The sequence below is a fragment of the Diadema antillarum genome, unplaced genomic scaffold, assembly GCF_040938485.1.
Source record: "Diadema antillarum isolate AM-2024a unplaced genomic scaffold, OU_Dant_1.0 seq00002450_RagTag, whole genome shotgun sequence".
Taxonomy (NCBI): domain Eukaryota; kingdom Metazoa; phylum Echinodermata; class Echinoidea; order Diadematoida; family Diadematidae; genus Diadema; species Diadema antillarum.
This window is the reverse complement of record NW_027273057.1, coordinates 59,622-73,233: the sequence shown is the minus strand read 5'-3', so window position 1 is coordinate 73,233 and position 13,612 is coordinate 59,622. Positions and strand designations below refer to the sequence as shown.

At 45.5% G+C, this 13,612-nt stretch overlaps 1 pseudogene; it reads right to left on the bottom strand.

The window, feature by feature from the left end:
- LOC139714816 (TOG array regulator of axonemal microtubules protein 1-like) overlaps positions 1-13,612 on the bottom strand; it is an 86,459-nt pseudogene that overhangs the window by 36,126 nt on the left and 36,721 nt on the right.

The following is a 13,612-nucleotide window of genomic DNA, read 5'->3' as shown; positions in this document are numbered from 1 at the left end:
CCCGCTTTAATTCCCTCCTTGGGGGTAACCTATCACTCGATTTCAAATCAATTACTCTACTTATGTGGGGGTCGGTCCGCTGTTCCTCGCACCAATCAAGGGGGCCACCTAAGGGGTCAGCGTCATTCGTATCTGGGGAGGGGGGTGGGGCGTGTACCAGTCCGTCATGTCCTACTACTTCCACTAAGGGGGTACCTGTTTCTCGGGCTTCTCCTAGCCCCTGGGCCACGGCGGTGATTACCGAGTGAACTACTGTGGGTGCCACATCACCCTCTGTCTCCTTACTATGGGACTCTGTCTGGGGGTGGGGGTTCCTTGACAAAATGTCAGCGTCGATGTTAGTCCTACCTGTTCTGTAAGTCAAGGTCAACTGATAATTTGCCAAAGCAGCCAACCATCGGTGTCCGGTCGCGTCCAACTTTGCAGTGGTCAACACATAGGTCAGGGGGTTGTTGTCGGTGTACACATGGGTCTCGTTACCATAGAGAAAATCGTGGAACTTCTCCGTAACGGCCCACTTAAGGGCTAAAAACTCTAGCTTATGGGCGGGGTAATTGCGCTCTCCCTTGTTAACTGCGCGGCTACCGTACGCAATAACGCGCTCCCTCCCTTGATTGTCCTTCTGATATAACGCGGCACCTAAACCGGTCCTACTCGCGTCCGTGTGCAAAATAAAAGGCTGGGAAAAATCCGGGTACTGTAACACTGGGGCAGAAGTTAATTTGGCCTTTAATGTTTGAAACGCTTCCGCTTGCCGTGCCCCCCAGGTCCATGGTGGGGGTGGTTTCATGCTCTTCTTTCCCTTCTTCCCCCCTGTCCCCCCTAATAATTCGTACAATGGGCGCGCTACGCGGGCAAAGTTCGGCACGAACTTTCGATAATAGCCGGCCAAACCTAAAAAAGCTCGCAGCTCGCGTTCGTTTGTGGGGGTAGGCCATTGATCGATGGCGGCCGTTTTCCCAGGGTCCGTTGCTATGCCCTCCTCCGAAATCACGTGGCCCAAATAACTAACCTTCGACTGTAGTAAGTGACATTTGGAGGGCTTCAGCTTGAACCCATGGGTGGCCAATCGGTCAATGACCTTGCCCAAGCGCTCGGTGTGTTCTTCTAAGGTGCTACCAAAAACTATGATGTCGTCAAGGTATACAACGCAGCACGTGTGATTTAACTCACCTAAACACCTCTCCATAGCCCTTTGGAAGGTCGACGGGGCATTGCAGAGTCCGAAGGGCATCCGGTTACACTCCCAATGACCAAAAGGGGGTGGCAGAACGAAGGCAGTCTTGGATTTATCCTCCTCCGCTATTTCGATCTGCCAGTATCCCGCCTTCAGGTCAAGGGAGCTAAACCACCGGGCACCCCCCATCATCTGCAGCACCTCGTCCACCCGCGGCAGGGCATAGGAATCCCTAACTGTACGTTGATTGAGTTTCCTAAAATCTATGCAAAAGCGCATGGACCCGTCTTTCTTGCGTACTAACACTACTGGGCTTGCGTATGGGGAATAAGATTCGCGAATTACGCCTGCGTCCTGCATTTCTTGTAAATGCTTCCGCACCTCCTCGTACTGACCGGGAGGAATTCGCCTATATCTCTCGTTTATGGGGGTGGGGTCTACCAAGGGGATTTTGTGTTCCACGATTTTACTATGGCCTATGTCCGTCTCTGAGGTGCTAAACGCACCACTGTATTGTCCTACTAACTGTTTAATGCGGTCGATAGCTGCTTCCGGGGCGCTAGACTCCGAAAAATCTAACTGGGAGGCAACTATCTCGGCCTGGGATGGGGGACTCTCAATTACCTGCTCTTGGGACTGTACAGTAGTGAGTTCCTCACACAAATATACCTCCCCCAATTTGGCATGTCGGGGAATCCACAATGTGCTGTCTGTCGGGTTTTGAACTACAACTGGGATACTCTGCTCTTTTTGCACCTCTTCACTAACTGTCACTAAGCCTGACTCGACAACTAACCCTGACGGGAGGTTGTGAAATTTCGGCTCAAACACCACATCATACTGGACTGGGGATGGACGTAACTTAATCTTAGCGGACACGACAATGGCCTTTTGGGCCGGGACGGGGACCGCTTTTCGACTGGCATTTCGAGCTACACCTAAATTGCCCTTAGCGTTCGGGGAGTTTGGGCCGCTGACGGCCGCGTAGACTAGCTTCCAGGCGGCAGTCACGCCCTCCATAGTCCCAGACTCTTCGAGAAAACGGGGTCCTACGGTCTCCCTCCCTAATCTAACACATTCGCGTATTACATTGACACCTACACACATGGGGACGGTTTTGTTGTACGGGGTCTCGGGGACAATCAAAATCAAACTACTTACTGGGGTTTTCCCTGCCTGGGGGAGGGCCCCGTCAAATGAAATGTCTACTTCAATATAGCCAAAATAAGGGACGGCATTCCCATTTGCCGCCTCGACCCTTATCAAATTGTCGATCTGGTGTAGGGGGAACCTCGATAAATAACGTCTATAAAACCCCTCTGACAAAGTACTGACCTGTGAGCCCGTATCTAATAAACATCGACACGTCTTCCCCCCTATTCTTGCAATGCCCTCATTCGCCCCTCCTATTAACCTGTCAACAACCGTGGCTTCTTCGCTGCTACTACGAGGAATCTGGCTACTTATTTCCTGACCCACGGCCTGCCCCACGGACGCGGGTCCTGTCCGTTTAACGGCTGTGCATGGGGCGGGGGCATGGGTGGCGGGGCATGCTGAGGGGGCGGTGGGCGATAAGGGGCAGGGGGATGTGCAGCCATATAGGGTGGGCCGCGAGGTACCGGAGGGAGGGTACACTCCCTCGCAAAATGACCTACCATGCCGCAGCGGTAGCATGCCCCTCCCTGCCTAGGTCTAGCTTGATTAGTAATATGATTCATCCCTCCCTGTTCTAACTTTTGTAATCTATCCCTAATTTCTTCTAGCCCTGCTACTAGCTCCTTGGGGGCAGCGCTCGCTTGCGCGCTAGCCGGCTGGTGTTGCGCGCGAGGCCGCGACGGTCCACTACCTCGGAACTCGCGCGCTTCCGCCGCCTCCTGTTCCATCGCGCGCGCTATTTTTACTAACTCGTCAAAGCTCGTCGCGACCTCATACCGATGCCGGATCGCTTGCTTCACGGTTTCGTCCATCAGCCCCCTCCAAAACACTATTCGCAGTGTCTCATCTTTGGAGGAGGAGGGGATCCCTCCCCTCTTTTCCGCGCGGTCTATCAACAGCTGGAGACGCGCGCTGTAAGCTGCTAGCGCCTCCCCCTGGAGTTGTCTAGTGCAGTGCAATTGGTGTAGGAGCATCGCCCCACTCTCCAGGGTCCCATAAAAACCTTCCAGCTTTGAAACAATGCCGGAGACCGTCGTATCGGGAGGCATGTTAAGGACCATTTGTCCCGCCTCCCCCCTCAACGACCGTCTGACCAACCTATTGAGGGCGTCAGGGGGGCACGTTTCGTCCTGCTCGAGGCATTCCACCTCGTATTTCCACAATTCGAACGAAACTTCGCCCCCCTTCGGCTTTGGATCCCCACTAAAAAAGGACAATTTGTAGGGGTTTTGCACCACAACTTGTGGTTTTTGTTCAGGGACCCTGGGTTCCGAAATGTTTAAAGAAAGGCAAGTGCGAGGCATGCATGCTACCCCAATTTTCCTCCCCAAAAGTGTCGTTTCATTCAATTCTCTAGCCTTAGCTGCCTCCTCAGCTGTCTTGAAGCCACAGTAAGCTGTGCCAGTGGGCTCACCGGTAAGGGAGTCCCTCCCTAGTTTTATATATGTCAAAAAGCCCACACCCTCAAAAAACTTCCTCAATTCCTCGTCTTTCGTATCCGGTTTCAAGTTTTGGACTAAAACCAAACAATCTCCTGCCAATGAAGCCATGATATCGGAATTAAGTCCTAATGTAACAACAAAGCAACAAAAAAAAATCAATCCACAACCTCTAATAATCTGAATACAACTGTAACTCAAATTACACACATATCAAAATTAACCACATGAACAAAAACATAATATAATAGGCCTACTATGATACCATTTATCCACTACTGCATAATCCCATGTGCTTATACCAAGCACCAACAGCGCCTAGTCGCCCTAGGTGTACAACAAAACAACTTGATCCGTTGTCTTACATAATTATGACCCGGACTCAGGCAAAATAGAGCACTGGGGCAGGTGATCGGCGGGAAGAGGTGTGCGGTGCGATGGCGCGGGTAATTTTCTTGTAAAGCTGCCAGAACGCATTTCATGACACACTGGGCGTATTCGCGAGTCGCCGGCTGGGTCAGCAAAGGGATACAGATTGGGATCCCCAGCAAGGTCAAGTAAAATGAAACAAAGTCATGATATTCCAAAGTGGCGCAATAGTGCAGCGCATCGCTCAGCGCTTCCACGCTGCGGCTTGGTCTTATGTAAAAGCGTGTGACTATATGTCGGAGGATACCCTGCGGGACTTGCAAGTACCCGCAAAGATAAATGAAATCTTCAATTGGTATGTTTGTCTGGGATCGGGTCAAGGGCAGGCGCAGAGAATACCTATAGAAAACCCTAAAGGCGTCTCGGGGCCTGCGAATCTCTTCCGGTAATATCAATAAGTGGATCAGCTTATGACCCCACCCTCGTTCTCGGATAGAGGCGAAATACCCCGAATTCGCAGCTAGCTTCCGGATATCTCCCCAGGGTATGGAGATTCCCCTGCTGCTCTCGTCCATGCAAAAAAAATATCAACAAATCAATGCGAATTTTGTGCCAAAAAAAAAAAAACTGGAACACGCAAAACAAATCACGAAATCTAATAGACGGTATCCACTAAAAACAATTTATACCACAAAATGAATGAATACTAAAACCCTATTACGGCATATAAATCCACGCGACAACGAGCAAAACGATCAACGACACCAACAAGGTTATCGCGGAAAACATCATTAGCCACCAATGTTTGACAAAAAAATCCATACAAACTTCAGTATCCATGGTTAAAGCATCAACCAATCTCACTGTAATAGAAAAATGTTTGATTATAACCCTACCTGCTGTGCCTCCTAAAGTTCGCTTTAGCTATCCTAACCACTGTACAATACTCACTGATAATCAGCCTCCCAACATATAAGCTGAAATTGAACAATCACTTCAACATCGCAATTCTCAACAATAAACAAATTACCAACTACTATTAGACCAAGAGGAGATTTTTTTTCTAATGCATCATTTTGCATTATTTATAATTAATTAAAATTTATTCAAAACATCGTGCTGATAAACGCGGCAAAAAGGGAGTGAGTTCTGTCTATACTCTCTACTCCCGACCCAGCTCACCGCCCTGGGCTGGGGCTACCAGCGGCAGGGGATGGCTGGGCTCGCGCCCGGTCTGTAAGACGCGAGGGGATTTGGTTAGTGCACTCTTATAAATAGACACACCTGCCACATCATCAGCAATTCATTAAATTAATTTACGGACAAAAATTAAGAAAACGTTACATCAAATTCATAAAATTAATTGCCTTTTATTCAAGGGGAAAATCTCCTCTTGTTCAATCAATTTCTATCAATGATTACCTGACACTGGCGATTCAAACACTATTACACAATTTAACTGGGCATGCGCATTACAATCTCATCTCGGTTATTGTACTTACATACAGCTTCGGGTGCAAGTGCAAAAGGGGGGGGGGTTAATTGGGAGGGGAAATTGTCCGTGGATTACTGCAGTCATTTACGGAAGTCCTTCCTTCGCTCAGTCCTTTTCGCTGGCGCTACATGTAACTCTGCTGATGGCTGCCTTCGTCGCCTTCGACCCGTACCGCTTCCGTCGCACCGGCGGCTCGTCGCAGCATCTCCCTGACGGCTAGTATGCGGCTGCGTCGATCTGGCTGTCTGGGCTTCGCTTCACTTGCTCCTCGGCCTCATCGGGATATTAGTGGGCATCAGGGGTGGGGGTTGTGCACAATTCACAATCACTTTTTACACGGCAACTCGTCGGACAGTGGTACGGACAGGCGTTCCCATTCGAATCAGATTCCGATTGTTCCGCTAATTATATTGTCATTCGGAATTGCAAGCCGTTCCCCACATCAGAAATTAAAGTCGGCCCACGGCACTTCATATTAATAAATAATCTGGCAGAAATCAATCATTGTTCAGGACGACACCCCACTGTAATTCAATTCAGTCCACCCGTGTGTTGCCAAACTCGGTCTTTCCCCACAAACGTTCAGAAGGAAATTATGCCAACGGGCTACATCTTCAAATCTGCTGCTCTGAGGACTTCATCTTTGCTAAACTTAAATATCTAACAGAGTTCTCTCTCGAGCCGGGCAAAAGTTCTCGCAAGAATTTGCTCGCAGAAGTCTCTCCCAAAATGTGCGCAAAAATCTGGGCGGCATTTCCCCCAAAAGTGGGTGCCGGAAATTGTCTTGAAATGTCTGCAGAAATCTATCTCGAAATGTGCAAAATTCTCCTGAAAATCTAAAATTCTGAAAAATCTGTCTCCTCCCTACAATGCATGCCCTTTTAAACTAACCCTTAAATCCCTCCTACAATTCCATTATCCAATCATTTTAATTAATTTCCCACACCTGAATTATTGACACCCCTATTTCGACCAATCCGCTTACCTGTCCCCAACTTGACCCTCTCCTCTCACCTGCGTAACCTACCTGCGTTTCGAACCCAACCTGACACTCTCCCTTCCTCCTAATATTTATAAAACAAAACCTAGCTTCGCTACGAGCCCTTTAACTTACTCCTCCAGTAGGATTCCCAATTTAACTCGCACTACCAAAATATTCCCGTTAAACAGCTCAACTCCTCGTCAAACATCTACTCCTAACATCCTGCCGGTCCTATCTATTTCTTTATTCCCTTAAAAATCACCTGATGTCTATCAAATGTCCTTCTTCTTTATTCCCTTTGTCTGATTCCCTACAATGTCCTACCATGCCCTAAGCCCGCTGTCTGAACCTTATTCCCTTCCCTTTTATTCTCTTTACTCCTTCACCCTGTGCTTTGCCCTATCTTCTTCCTGACCTTCTAAATTTTTATTATTTTCTTTATAATACCCATCCTATTCGGAAGCCCCCTATTTTCAGCTCGTTACATATATATATACAAAACATGAATTGCAGTACAAATTAACGAAAAGTTACGACAAGCAGATGCCACGCAAAGGAGACACTTGGGGGAAAAAAGAAAAAAGAAACTGCTGGCACAGCGTGGACAATTACCAAAGTGGAGCTCAGCAGTGCAATCAAATACCTTCCACAAACATCTACAAAAAGGGAATGTGGATGACACTACTCTATTTATGAGCATTTCTACACAAATCTCACTGTAGGGCAAACAAATGAACAGTAAAATGTTTTGCCTTCTAGAAATCATACATTCTCTTTATTTCATGGGAGCACTGTAGAATGATTCCTCGTGAGCTATGTCCCCCCCCCCCCCCCCATCCTTGATGTTTCACCATTCCCCAGGCTTATTGATTCTCCACACCTCTGGCTATCCATACTTGAGTGGCTATCCATACTTGATCATTAAAATAGAACACATCAGAAAGATGAAGAGTGCTTTCATGAGGCCCTATTCATTACCCCCTGTAAATCATCCATCATCTGACTCCTACATTCTTTTCATCAGCAAAATCACAGCCTCTCATTTTCCGAGCTATCTACTGATATCTAGCTATCAGGGGATGCTTAGGTCACAAGGACGCCATCATGTGACTGCTTTGCAGGTTTCCTTCTTTGCAACTGTGCTGAAGTGGGAAAGTGTCATATTACAATAACGCAGATGCAGAAGCAACACATGTATGACAAAAATTCACTTCACTTGCATCTTGCCATGTTACACACCCTATACAAATTGTCACCACGATACATAATTCACTGTCACAAATTACAGTATTGAAGCGGGGGGGGGGGGGGGGGGGGGGGGAAGACGGATGCTGCACTGTACAACAACTCCACATTTCTCACCTCTGTCTCTTGATGTAGGTAATCTGTCCCTTCTCCGCCCCTTCCTCCACATCCATCCTACCGGTGGACTGGAGGCTGAAGATCCCGCTCTCCTCCAGGTCATGGGGAGGGGAATATGGGCTCCTGTACCCTCCACGATTGCTCCCAGCGCCCGAGGAACGCTCCTGATCGCGGGCCATCTTCGCAGCCCTCTTCTTGGCCGCACTGCCCCTGATGTTTTGCAGAGATGACATCTGCAGATCGATACAGAGGAAGTGATTTGTCAGACGACAGTCTTAACCTCATCATTGCCACAGGCCGGCACCATCATGGAAATGAAGGTGGCATGATTGCGACAGTGGTTCAGGCAGGACAGGATGGAAGGACAGAAAAGAGTGGTCTTTCAGCATTGCTCTCTTAACTAACTTGAAATCAACTTTCACAGTAATACAGACATTCTGACTGCAAATATTTGGGATGGACAACAGCAGCAACCTTTGATACTACACAGGTAATCAGGCGGTAGATAAAGCAAAGCAGTCATTGCATTACAATCTTGATAAATATATCACACAACATAGGCAAATGATAAAGTTGATAACAGCTTTAATTTTCTGTTGCTTCCCAAACCTTGACCTTGCCACGCACATCCCTCTGTTTATCAAAAGTGATTTCTTTTGGCAAAAATATCTCTGTCGCGGATGCGAAATTACAGCAGGTTTGCATGAACTTGACTTTGCAAAAAACAAAATAACTGTTGGGATTTGTGGTAATAGGACTTACATCTGGCATCGTTTCTTCTTCGGGCCAGTTGGATCTGTAGCTATTTGGATAGGAGTCCCAGTCATCGTCATACTCATCCCGAGGACTGGTCTTCTCGAGGGGGACAAGGGGCGCCCGCTGCTGGCCCCTCCGGCCAGCAGACCGGGCCAGGGTGGGCTTGAAGGGGATGGGTGAGATCGGTGAGGTGCCCGCCGACATGGCAGACTTGTTTGGCGAGGGGATGTCATGGAAGTCATGCCCAGAGTCTATGTGTTTGAGAAAATAAAAGCAAACATACAGACCTCGTGAATACACAGAGAAGTGGTGATACAAGGGAAAGCACTAAAACTGACTATTTGCTCAGCTCCAAAAACAGGTACATTGAACAGGTGCTTCACATGCAACATGTGAAGTGAAAACGTATGGGCCTAGTGTGCCCGATTGAGAAAGATAATGTTATGTTATGTAGCAAGAATCATGCATAAATTTAGCTGAATCTCTATTAGGGTAGGACCCACAAGCAACCTTCATACTTTATTACTTGTTTGCACTATCCTGATTGACACACGAACGAAACGGCATGTAATCCTCTCATTAATCAATTTCCATCACTGTCATATTCAGCAGCACACAGGAACCTCAAGCAGCAGAATGGACTAGAAGACCAACTACTGTATACAACAATAGTCCATGGGGTGGGATGCCAGAGTAATTACCAGCATACACACAAACACACACACCACAGTAAACGGCACACAGCATTATACACACAGTACAGTAGCGAGCACCAGAGAGAGAGAGATTTTAATCCATTTTACAAGCAATATTTCATCTATTCTGCCCTTGAATGGCACTGGACCCTGTAATTAATTTGTACAGTCTATAGAATATTGAGGCTTTCAATGTTACTAAGGCCCTGCTCAGCCATGGTCAACGATAAGCTTTAATTACACGCAAACATGACTCATAGACATTGTTTATCTATATCATCACTTTTTTTGCATTCATCCCTGAAATTATGTATTCTTTCCTACACTGGTCATTGAAGAATTGTAATCAAATATGCACAGAAACATGTACCAGCATCACTGAGAAAGAGTCACTTCAAAGAGTGAAGATCTGATGTTGATTTATCTGATTCAGCCGGTCAAAATTTTCAGTTCACTGAAATTCTGATTACGAGTAGAACACTTCAAGAGAAGATTGTATATGAAAATTTAATCTCTAGTGGGAGCAGGCAGTGCATTTTAAATAAGACTGTCATTCAAATATGAGTTCTATTTCTAATGCAAGTTTAAGACAACTTTCAAAACTCCCACACAGGGCATGCAAAAAGAGAAGAACAAAAAAAAAAAAAAATATATATGCTCACTTCTAAGTTTAGTGGATATCAAAGGGATTATGGCAATATTTGCTGCAGGTTATGAAGACTTCACACTGGATTCCACCTCCTTAAATGCTTTGAAACAATTACTGCAAAGTTCTAGAGTTTGTTGAAGAGTGTATGATTCTGCTCAGCACCTGGATTTTGGTCACTTTTCATCACACTGGTGCCTCAAGGTAGTTGGGAAATCCGATAAAATTGATGATCACCCCTCACTGCGTGGGTGCTTGGAAGATCAGGCAACTACCCTGGTTTTCGACAAGCAACTCTCGCTACGTTTTGCTTGTCGCATGTGAAATAGTTCATCGACAAATGGGAGCAAGAGAGTATGGCACACCACACTTTGTCAAAATGTCTGGCTTTGCAATATATACACACTTGCTCTGTTGGTGTACAAACATTATTGTTCTCACATATTAATTAAAGAGAACGTTGAAAAGAAAGCCATACACACATACATATCATCATACTGTTGAATTGATCAAGGCGAACTGTTTAGAAATGAAAATAAAAACGGAATAAATGAATGAATATGTACCCAGGTTGAGGTCCATCTTCTTACGGCTGTTGGAGTTGGCAGACACCCCATCGTCCATGCCGATGCCAGGGTCCGGCCACGAATTAGACAGGCTCATGCGGTGGATGCGCTGCTGTTCAGCCTCGTCCCGAGCCCGGGGCAGGCCCACAGAGGGCATGTGCTTCTCGCTGTAGGACAGCTGCTTGCGGCTGGAGTGCTCCACCTCCTCCCGGCTATGCTGGTGGGAAAGATGGTGGGGCTTGGCATTGCCACTGCGTTTCTTTGGGATGACGGCTGTGTTGCCAATAAATGGGTCTGGACCAGCTGTATCATTTGGAGATCACACGCAAAAAAAGGAGAAAACAAACAAACAAACGTCACATATGTGTAAATGGAAAGAGGTCTTGAAATCCCAATTAATATCAACACTGAGAAGTATGAAAGCTTCAAGAATAGATGCACAATATGCAGATGATTAAAGTATCACAAAACTTGGTAAAAGTTGGATCAAACTTGAGTTGACTTTCTGCAGCTTAGCTTTCTCAGCTAGCTTTTATGGTAACTTGGATTACTACTTGAAATATGTGGCAGAAATGCAAAGTACCAGTGGCGGCTAATGCCAGCTACAGATGGCACTTTTGACATTATTGTACTAAAAACAAAATGCTTTTGTTTTTGTTGGTGTTGTCCACTCAATGACATTGAAAAAGGAATCTGCTCTATTTTCAACACACTGCTAGAATAAATTGCCCAGCAGATTTCATCATATCAAATCTATGTATGTTCTCTGGGAATGAGGAGGTTTGAAGACATATAAACATTCAATAAACATGAATGTTTATATTGATATGCATACAATATAGTAGGCAATGTCAAGTATGTCAGTTCTTACTATGTTGTTACTAATGCTGGTACAAGAAGCCATTATGGTTTCTTGTATCTTACAAGGTTTTCTACACAGAAAGGTGTTGCAACTGAAATACTTGAGCCTAAATGTGTATCCAAGAAGCAAGGTGATTGAAATCACCACATACAAAAAGAAAAATCAGATTGTATTAATTGAGCCAAAGTGACCCCAGATTGTGTGTGTGTTCTCTCTGGAAATGAAGAATCCACAGCAAAAGAAAAAGAAATTCAGATAAAAGGAACAGGGATGCACACATGAGGTGATACAGTAGAGGTAAACTGCACTTATTTTATACCATCCTCGTACATTAGCCAAGCAGGCTACGCCGTGCCGATGATAGCACAATTGGCCGAGTATGAGTATGATAATGCTGGGGGGGGGGGGGGGGGGGGGGGGGGGGGATAAAATTAGTATTGCCCAAGGTCAAGGCCAATGTAGGACAGTCAAAGTGGTATCTATCTATAATTCATCTCATTATGCACAACGCTAGAGATGCTTTTCATAGCTCTCTGTTTTGGTTGCAATGTACAGAAAAATTTCCTTATTGGTTCGCTGCTTTGCTGCTACTGCAATGGGCTTTATCCGGCGAAATGACGCGTGCGTTTAGAGTCCACATCGGTTTATTACCCAACTCTGCCAGGGCTGAGCTTTGTCAACGACGACATGTAGTATGGCCTGTTGACGTCAAGTCCTAAGTTTGCGTCTAATTGATAGGGACAGGAAGTAATCTGACCCTCGTTCTGCACAACATCATCCATCAATAGATGGAGGGGTGGGGGGAGGGCTTGATGCGTCAAAGAGATTTGACAAACATTGGATGAATGATGCCTTTTAAGCACTTGAAAGTTATAGACTGCACTAACATAAGTGAAATTAACTTTTAATCATCTCCTTTAAGGCTAACCAATATTAGTTCTTCGTTCTTTGATTTGGAATATCACGAGGTGAACAGCCTGAGGTTGCTGGGTTTTGTGTTTTTTCACTGTCATGCCATGTTATCATATGTACATCTGAGGTCTTCCCATTTACATAGTATACTGTGACCTTCAAGAGTAGATATTACAGCCTATTTGTGCTGTCTGCAATTCATGTCTCAAATAAAGAAAAACAAAAAAGAATAACTCAGAACTGCTAACATAAACCAAGTAGTTTGCAGCAAACTGATTAATTTGAAGAGATAAGAATGTCCTGGCGACAATCACAGTGATCAACTTTCTGCCTTAATTTCTTCATATTTCCACTAGACTGGCCTCACTTTATTTCTATCTATTTTCTTTTTTGAAGCAAGATTCATATCTATGTTGGGATCCTATCTCTTCAAGGTGAATTGAGTCAGCACATAATGTAGTCAATCCCCCCCCCCCCCCCCACCCCAGGTTCACTTTAATGTGTTTTACACCATTTAAAACAGAATTTAGAGCAGTCACAAGTGGTATGTCATCAATACAATGGTACATCCTCTCATAAAGTCATCTGCAAACTGTTGCCATGGCAAATGCCATGGTTGTCAGCTCTTTACAACATCAAGGCCTCGTCTAAAGACTGCGGTATGGTGTGGTCAGAACGCCATCGAGTAATTCCCCACCCCCCCCCCCCCCCTTTCCCTCACAAATTTACTAAATACCTGGTAGGCAAATGATGAATAAATCATATCAAGAACAACAGTGGGAGTCACGCATACGCAGAGATGGCATTCTTGCATTGCCTGAGTAGTTACGTTAAGAAGGTGATCCTTTAATAACCTCAAGGATAAGCTACCTGTAATAAAGTTATTGTAAGTTCATTGTTAACTATAAAATGCCAAGTGTTGCAAGGTTTCTTTCCTAACAAAATGACAATTTTGTCAAGAAAATAACAATTTCATCAAAGAAATTACATTGTACATTTCCATCGACGAAATAGCAATTTCCTCAACAAAATGACAATTTCATCATGAAATTGTCATTTCAAGACAAAGAAAAGAGACTGATGCAACACTTGGTGGCCCCATAATTAATGACGAGCTTATCCTCAAAGTTAGCTGTTCCCTAAGGTTAAGGATCACCGTCTGAACGTAACTTCTGGTATTCATGCTGATTTGCACC